Source organism: Salvelinus sp. IW2-2015, linkage group LG17 (assembly GCF_002910315.2).
Source record: "Salvelinus sp. IW2-2015 linkage group LG17, ASM291031v2, whole genome shotgun sequence".
Taxonomy (NCBI): Eukaryota; Metazoa; Chordata; class Actinopteri; order Salmoniformes; family Salmonidae; genus Salvelinus; species Salvelinus sp. IW2-2015.
In genome coordinates, this window is record NC_036857.1 from 3,384,467 (window position 1) to 3,392,987 (window position 8,521).

At 39.8% G+C, this 8,521-nt stretch overlaps 1 pseudogene; it reads right to left on the reverse strand.

Annotated features, from left to right (window-relative positions):
• Positions 1 to 770: 770 nt before the first annotated feature.
• Positions 771 to 7,865, reverse strand: LOC111976842 (calcium/calmodulin-dependent protein kinase type 1-like; annotated as a pseudogene).
• Positions 7,866 to 8,521: the final 656 nt, after the last annotated feature.

Consider the following 8,521-nt stretch of genomic DNA (forward strand, 5'->3'; position numbering starts at 1 on the left):
ACGCTTTAAAACCATTGTTCTAATGAAAAAAATAACTACTCCATGTTCAAGGGCACTCTGCTATATTCTGACCCACATTTATGATGTTATGGGTTCTTAGGTCACTTGGACATTTATAGCTGCCTCTCTCTCTAACACACATACAGCGGAGAGCTTTCTAGGAGCTGTCTCATTCGTTTCGGTTAAGCATGGGTTGTTTCTGCTGTCAAAGGCAATATGCATTCTGCCCCTACACTACTTTATTGCTTTCATTTGGGGTTGTCATTTTCAATTCTGAAGATGTACTCAATGTAATTTGTTCTTATTCATCCCAGTTCCCAAGAMATTCAAGAATTCTAATGACTGTGTCAAACTCAACTAGAAAATTATCAAATATCAAACTTTGAGGGGGAAAAAACTGTGTTTTCTAACACGCTTTTATTAGTGAAGAATACAACGGTCTATAGATACTTAGCATCAAATAATTAGAAAACCTGTTTACATCGATGCATGGTCAATAGATACTAGGCCTATTAGTATATTGTTATTATTTATCAACAAAATTACACTTGATGTGTCAAATGAGTCCGGTTGCTAAATTGTATGGAGCCAGACCAGATTCTGAGCAATGTTTGGATGAGACCGTTAAATAATAATAATAATTTACAACAGAAATAAAAGCTTGATTAACACCGCCCTCTGCTGGCCGAAGGAGAGTATCACTCTGTATCACTCTGGATTTGCAATTAATCACATACAGCAAAGGCACTTGAGAGCAGAAATGCCATAAATGGCACAGGATTCTTCTGAGGTAATTTCTCTGCCAGACATGGATTAAATGGCATCTCTTGTTAGCTCAGTGTAGCTCAGTTGGTAGAGCATGGCACCTTGCAACACCAGGGTTGTAGGTTTGATTTCCATGGGGGGCCCAGTATGAAGAAAGTATGAAAATGTATGCACTCACTACTTACTGTAAGTCGCTCTGGATAAGAGCATCTGCTAAATGACGTAAATGTAAAGCAAGAGAAAAAACCACAGGTTACTGTAGCGACTGCTGTCTGTTTGCTGCGGGATGTTGATGTTGGGATATTCAGGCCATTTGTCCCTCACCTTGCAGTGTGGCCTTGGTCTGTATCTTAGCCTCCTCCTCTACTGCTACATTCTTCTTACTGAGCATTGAATGCCCTCTGAAAAACACAATGCAGACTTGTAGTTAAGTGGATTCCTGCACGTAGAAGAGCTGATGCACATAACCAAAACAATAGGAAACATATCCAGGTTCCAGGTTTATAGGAGAAATTGTGCCATGGTGTGATGTTCTGGACATTTTAAACAGTACCCAGGCAGGACTAAGCTTACCTTCCACTTGCTCTTAGCAAAGTTCTTCTGAATGTGCTCACTGACGGACCCATGTATGCTATTATCCAGAGCGGCTCCTCCCGAGATCCTGACTCAAAAACACGTCCAGCACCAATTAACAAAGCAATCAATACCACTAATATTATAGAACGTTGGAGTCATATGCTGTATGTTTACTGTACTGTATGTGTACTGTATGTGTTATACTGATAAACCTACAGGATGCTTTTCATTGAAATCCTAAAAGAAATAAGGTGATATTCAATCAAAATAAATTCCTGGATTTACAGGATACATCAAGAAAATGTAATGTTTTGAACTTCAAGAATTTGTTTGCATTAAAGTAATTAATGTTTCAAACTCAACTGCCATGGATATGTTTTAGTTATGATAGGCTATAGAAAATATCCCCATTTATCAGGGCACCCATTAATTGTGTTGTATAGAACATTTCATTCTGTACTTAAGTAGACTAAACACATGATGTTATAGTATTGACCATTCTCACTAAAGGAGATATAGAATCTAATACAGCACTGGAGGCTGCTGAGGGGAGGACAGCTCACAATGACATCTGGAACAGAGCYAATGGAATGGCATCCCATCAAACACATGGAAACCATGTTTGATGTATTTCAAATCAAATCAAATGTTATTCGTCACGTGCGCCGAATACAACAGGTGTAGACCTTACAGTGAAATGCTTACTTACAGGCTCTAACAAATAGTGCAAAAAATGTATTAGGTGAACAATAGGTAGGTAAAGAAATAAAACAACAGTAAAAAGACAGTCTATATACAGCAGCGAGGCTATAAAAGTAGCGAGGCTACATACAGACACCGGTTGGCTGGGGTCTTTGACAATTTTTAGGGCCTTCCTCTGACACCGCCTGGTGTAGAGGTCCTGGATGGCAGGCAGCTTAGCCCCAGTGATGTACTGGGCCGTACRCACTACCCTCTGTAGTGCCTTGCGGTCGGAGGCCGAGCASTTGCCWTACCAGGCRGTGATGYAAYCAGTCAGGATGCTCTCGATGTTGCAGCTGTAGAACCTTTTGAAGATCTGAGGACCCATGCCAAATCTTTTTAGTTTCCTGAGGGGGAATAGGCTTTGCCGTGCCCTCTTCATGACTGCCTTGGTCTGTTTGGACCATTCTAGTTTGTTGGTGATGTGGACACCAAGGGACTTGAAGCGCTCAACCTGCTCCACTACAGCCCCATTGATGAGAATGTGGGTGTGCTCGGGCCTCCTTTTCCTGTAGTTCACAATCATCTCCTTAGTCTTAGTTACGTTGAGGGATAGGTTGTTATTCTGGCACCACCCGGCCAGGTCTCTGACCTCCTCCCTGTAGGCTGTCTCGTCGTTGTCGGTGATCAGGCCTACCACTGTTGTGCCGTCTGAAAAGTTAATGATGGTGTTGGAGTCATGCCTGGCCATGCAGTATTTAATACCATTCCACTGATTCCGCTCCGGCCATTACCACAAGCCCTTCCTCCCCAACTAAGGTGACACCAACCTCCTGTGGAATACACACATAGCTACTAGTCTATTTTTAAACTCACCAAGGATGCTTCAAGGCCTGCTCACAATTGTACCTCATCTCGGGTTCTTTCTACAACATGCGTGGAATGAAATCTATTGCTGAATGGAACATTTTGGAGAGGGAAGCAGCATTCAGGAGGTCATACATGTTTAAAGACTAAAGAAAAGCACACTGAAAGAAACATTTTTAAAAATTAATTTCATTAAAAATTAAAAGCACACTGAAAGAAAAATAAGTCATTATTGCCAAGACAGGGATGACATTGTGTGTCAAATACGTGTGAGATGTGATGTAAAGAACTAATACAGGCTAGCTAAAAGGATCTCTCAGTATCTTCAACTACATACTGTACCTGAGTTAGAGTCAAACTCATATTCAGCCTTCATGATCAACATGTACATATGTGAGTCATTGTGGTAATAAAACAGAGGGTAGCCACAGAGTCTAGAACATTCAAATAAAACCTTTTAACACAACATAACTGTTCACTTGTCTGTATTAAAGGGATAGATCGGATTTTGGCAATGAAGCCATTTATCTACTAACCCTGGAAGTCTACATAGAAGTCCCATAGACTTCCAGTCATTGCTCTTTGCTAATTGGCAACTTCCTTCCTACTGGATGCAGAGACATACAAATTGTATCCATGAGTTCATCTGAGACAGGGGAAGTAGATAAAGGGCCTCGTTGCCAAAATCCTGAAGTATCCCTTTAAGTAAAATGTGAAGAATTTACCATTACTAAACACTCAAAGTATATACAGTTGAAGTCGGAAGTTTACATACACCTTAGGCAAAGACATTTAAACTCAGTTCTTCACAATTCCTGACAATTTAATCCTAGTAAAACTTCCCCTGTCTTAGGTCAGTTAGGATCACCACTTCATTTTAATAATGTGAAATATCAGAATAATAGTAGAGAGAATGATTTATTTCAGCTTGTATTTCTTTCATCACATTCCCAGTGGGTCAGAAGTTAACATATACTCAATTAGTATTTGATTGGCATTGCCTTTAAATTGTTTAACTTGGGTCAAACGATTCGGGTAGCCTTCCACAAGCGTCACACAATACGTTGGGTGAATTTTGTCCCATTCCTCCTGACAGAGCTGGTGTAACTGAGTCAGGTTTGTAGGCCTCCTTGCTCGCACACACCTTTTCAGTTCTGCCCACAAATTTTCTATAGGATCGAGGTCAGGGCTTTGTGATGGCTACTCCAATACCTTGACTTCGTTGTCCTTTGGAAGTATGCGTGGGGTCATTGTCCATTTGGAAGACCCATTTGCAACCAAGCTTTAACTTCCTGATTGATGTCTTGGGATGTTGCTTCAATATAACCACATAATTTTCCTACCTCATGATGCCATCTATTTTGTGAAGTGCACCAGTCCCTCCTGCAGCAAAGAACCCCTAAAACATGATGCTGCCACCCCTGTGCTTCACGGTTGGGATGGTGTTCTTCGGCTTGCAAGCCTCCCCCATTTTCCTCCAAACATAACGATGGTCATTATGGCCAAACAGTTCTATTTTTGCTTCATCAGACAGGGGACATTTCTCCAAAAAGTACGATCTTTGTCCCCATGTGCAGTTGCAAACCGTATTCTGGCTTTTTTATGGCGGTTTTGGAGAAGTGGCTTCTTCCTTGCTGAGCGGCCTTTCAGGTTATGTCGATATAGGACTCGTTTTACTGTGGATATAGATACTTTGTACTGGTTTCCTCCAGCATCTTCACAAGGTCCTTTGCTGTTGTTCTGGGATTGATTTGCACTTTTCGCACCAAAGTACGTTCATCTCTAGGAGACAGAACACGTCTCCTTCCTGAGTGGTATGACGGCTGCATGGTCCCATGGTGTTTATATTTGCACACTATTGTTCGTACAGATGAACGTGGTACCTTCAGGCTTTTGGAAATTGCTCCCAAGGATGAACCAGACTTGTGGAGGTCTAGGCTGATTTCTTTTGATTTTCCCATGATGTCAAGCAAAGAGGCACTGAGTTTGAAGGTAGGCCTTGAAATTCATCCACAGGTACACCTCCAATTGACTCAAATTATGTCAATTAGCCTATCAGAAGCTTCTAAAGCCAAGACATAATTTTCTGGAATTTTCCAAGCTGTTTAAAGGCACAGTCAACTTAGTGTATGTAAACTTCTGACCCACTGGAATTGTGATACAGTGAATTATAAGTGAAATAATCTGTCTGTAAACAATTGTTGTAAAATGTACTTGTGTCATGCACAAAGTAGATGTCCTAACTGACTTGCCAAAACTATAGTTTGTTAACAAGAAATACGTGGAGTGGTTGAAAAATGAGTTTTAATGACTCCAACCTAAGTGTATGTAAACTTTTGACTTTAACTGTAGGTGATCTCCCCCAGAGCCCATAGGTCCACCTCTTTGTCATAAGATTTCTGCTGCAGAAGCTATGGGGCTGCACACAAAATTAAAGAGAGGGTTTATGTGTGAGGTTCAAACTGCTTTAATTCTACATGATGAGGGTTCAGATGAGATGTATGTATTTGCGGATCCTCACCCACATAAGCAGGGGGTCCACATGCTGTGGTGAGCACACTGCTCTTCCAACTTGGACAGGCCAAAGTCACTGACAATCTTGGAATCTATAGACGAAGTCTGATATAGTAAGAGGGAGGAATAATAATGATAACAATAATAACAGCAACAACAACAATAATAATAATAACAACAATAATAATAATACTAATAATAATGATCACAATAATAATAGTAACTATAATAATAATAACAATAATAATAATAACAACAATAATAATAATAATAATAACAACAATAATAATAATAACAATGATAATAATAATAATAATGATCACAATAATAATAGTAACAATAATAATAACAACAATAATAACAACTATAATAATAATAATAATAACAACAATAATAATAGTAACAATAATAATAATAATAACAATAATAATAACAACTATAATAATAATAATAATGATCACAATAATAACAATAATAATACTAACAATAACAATAATAATAATAGAATGTCCATAATGCTTTACATTATGACAATTAAGCTGTCTCTGTCTGTCTGTCTGTCTGTCTGTCTGTCTGTCTGTCTGTCTGTCTGTCTGTCTGTCTGTCTGTCTGTCTGTCTGTCTGTCTGTCTGTCTGTCTGTCTGTCTGTCTGTCTGTCTATCTATCTATCTATCTATCTATCTATTTAACACTGCTACCAAACTATAAAGCAGATCACCTTCGGGTCCATGCGTTAAATTATATTATAACAGCTGGAGGACAGTTGTACATTCAAGTCCCTGTGTAAAGTTGTTACGTTCCCCAGTTTCTGTGTTGTTGTGGGTTTGTATGTGTGTATTCAGGAAATGGCATCCTGGATTCCTCACGCAGCTGATTGGTCAGCCCCATCGCTGATTGGAGCTCTGACCCCTCACTCTCATCAGGGGAAACAGCTGGCTCTTCAATTACCAACTCCTTCTACAGCTTGATAAAAGCCAGTGCTCCTTTGTCAGAGAGAGAGCTTCTTTTTATGTCCTGTGTTGATTGTTGTGGCAGTCAGTAAAAGTTTTGTCGATATTATTTTGTAGCTGCTCCTTCAGAGGTATGTGTATGCCAATAGGACTTAGTGTTTTTTGCTAATGAAATTTTTCACTTAAAGTATTGGTAATTAGTTACATACATCACCCGTAGTATTTATCTATGCACACTAGGTATTTATCTATGCACACCTGGGCGGACCACCCCCCTGTATTTTGGTTAGTGCGCACCAGGTGGTGCTAAAAGTTAGGTAAGTAGTGGGAAGGCAGGTAACGTACTGTAGGAGAGGGGACTCTTTAATTTGTACTTTCTTTGGTTCTGTCCAGCACCTTTTCCCCACTTTACCGTTTTAAGGAAGAATAAATTCCCTGTAAACGGTATTTTTCTCTACCTCTGTTGTCCTTCCCCGCACCTAAGATCACATACCTCTCACTCCACGGGGAGTTGAGATGTAGCAGGGTGTTGCGTTCCCTCCAAGAGGCGTACGTAGTAACATGTGATATTATAACAGCTAGAGGACAGTTGTACATTCTGGTCCCTGTGCACGATACCCAGCTGGTGGAGTTATTGGACTGCTTCCAGAACCTGCAGTAGGACAGGGCTGGCATCTCTCTGTGTAGCTCCCCCTCTCCAGAATACGGTCCAGAAATTTGCCTCCTGTAAACAATATTGTGACAAGCTTTTCATTTCGGGGTGAACACCGTAGCTCATTTATTATTTGACTCAAATGTTTTCTTGGTGCGGGGACAAGCCTTCTATTGCAATGTGAAATATAAGAGATGGGATGAACAATCAATATTAGATTATATAATTACTGGGCATCTAAAGTCAGATTCCACCACTCAGAGTCATAAGAGAAAGTTTTGACGATGTCTCAAAGGTCTCCTCCATTGCCACCATGTTGGGATGGTTGATTCTGGTATAAAAAAGTGTTTCGTATTCGTTAAACATGACACTAACCTACGGAGCGCTGCAATCTCATTCTCCAACATGCCCTCTTTTCCCTTTAGCACCCTCTTGCGGATACACTTGACAACTACAAGTCTCAGGGTACGGCAGTGCTGAGCCACCCGCACCTCAGAAATGGATCCCCTGAAACACCCCCACATATTATTAGTAACCATTCATACAGGCTCTGGCTGTCATTGCTTTGTTTTGGAAAATAATTATTCAATCATCTGATCCCGTCTGACGTTTCGGGGGTTCCTCTGCTAAAGTGTTTCAATACCTAATATAGGAAGAATGTGCCATGATAGCTGTAAACATCAAGGCATCAAGGTAATGTCTCTCACAGAATTGTATGGCAACATACATTTGTAGTAAAGTGCAGTGTAAAGAAGCATAGATCTGCTCAACTATAAGACAGTCACACTCCCAGCTTCTCTCAGATCAGACACTGTTGTGATGTCCTGTTCTTTCTTCCTGAATTCCTTCACCAGAGCCATTTTCAATAGGCTTTGTACAATGGGAAAAGAGGAAAAATATGATGCCTTTATCTGACCAGAAATCATTAATTCACCATTCAAATGAAAAGCAATAAGGTTATTCAACCAACCCAATTACACTGGTAAGTTGTTTGGCTAAACATAACCTGGCTATGTCACTGAACAATGCACACAACTGTCCATCACAATAACCACAACCTCTAGAATAAACACAAATGTAAATCTTTACTATTATGTTGAGAGTAGCACATATTTTATATTCTAAAGTGTTTTGAACTGTCTAACCAGCCAAATCCTTTTAAAAAGGTGTTCAACTGAAATGTCCAGTATCTGTCATTATAGTATTCATGAGRTAATTCTGGAAGTAATCAGAGTCACTCTTTATACTGCTGTGCAGGTCTCTGACAGCTGTACAGTCAACTCAGTCACATGTCCATGCCAAATATGTCTGTACAAGGGATTCACTATTACATTTTCCAACAGTGGAGCCAAAATGTTAAAATGCAGAATTTAACTTCCCTTCAGGTGAATTTTGAATAAATATTTTGATAGTGTTCGAAGGCTATTATATTAGCCCCAAATAGCATGGCAGGATGACTTGGTAAAATCTAACCTAATCCTAGCTCTCATAAATAAGAAATTACGATTCAAAGAAA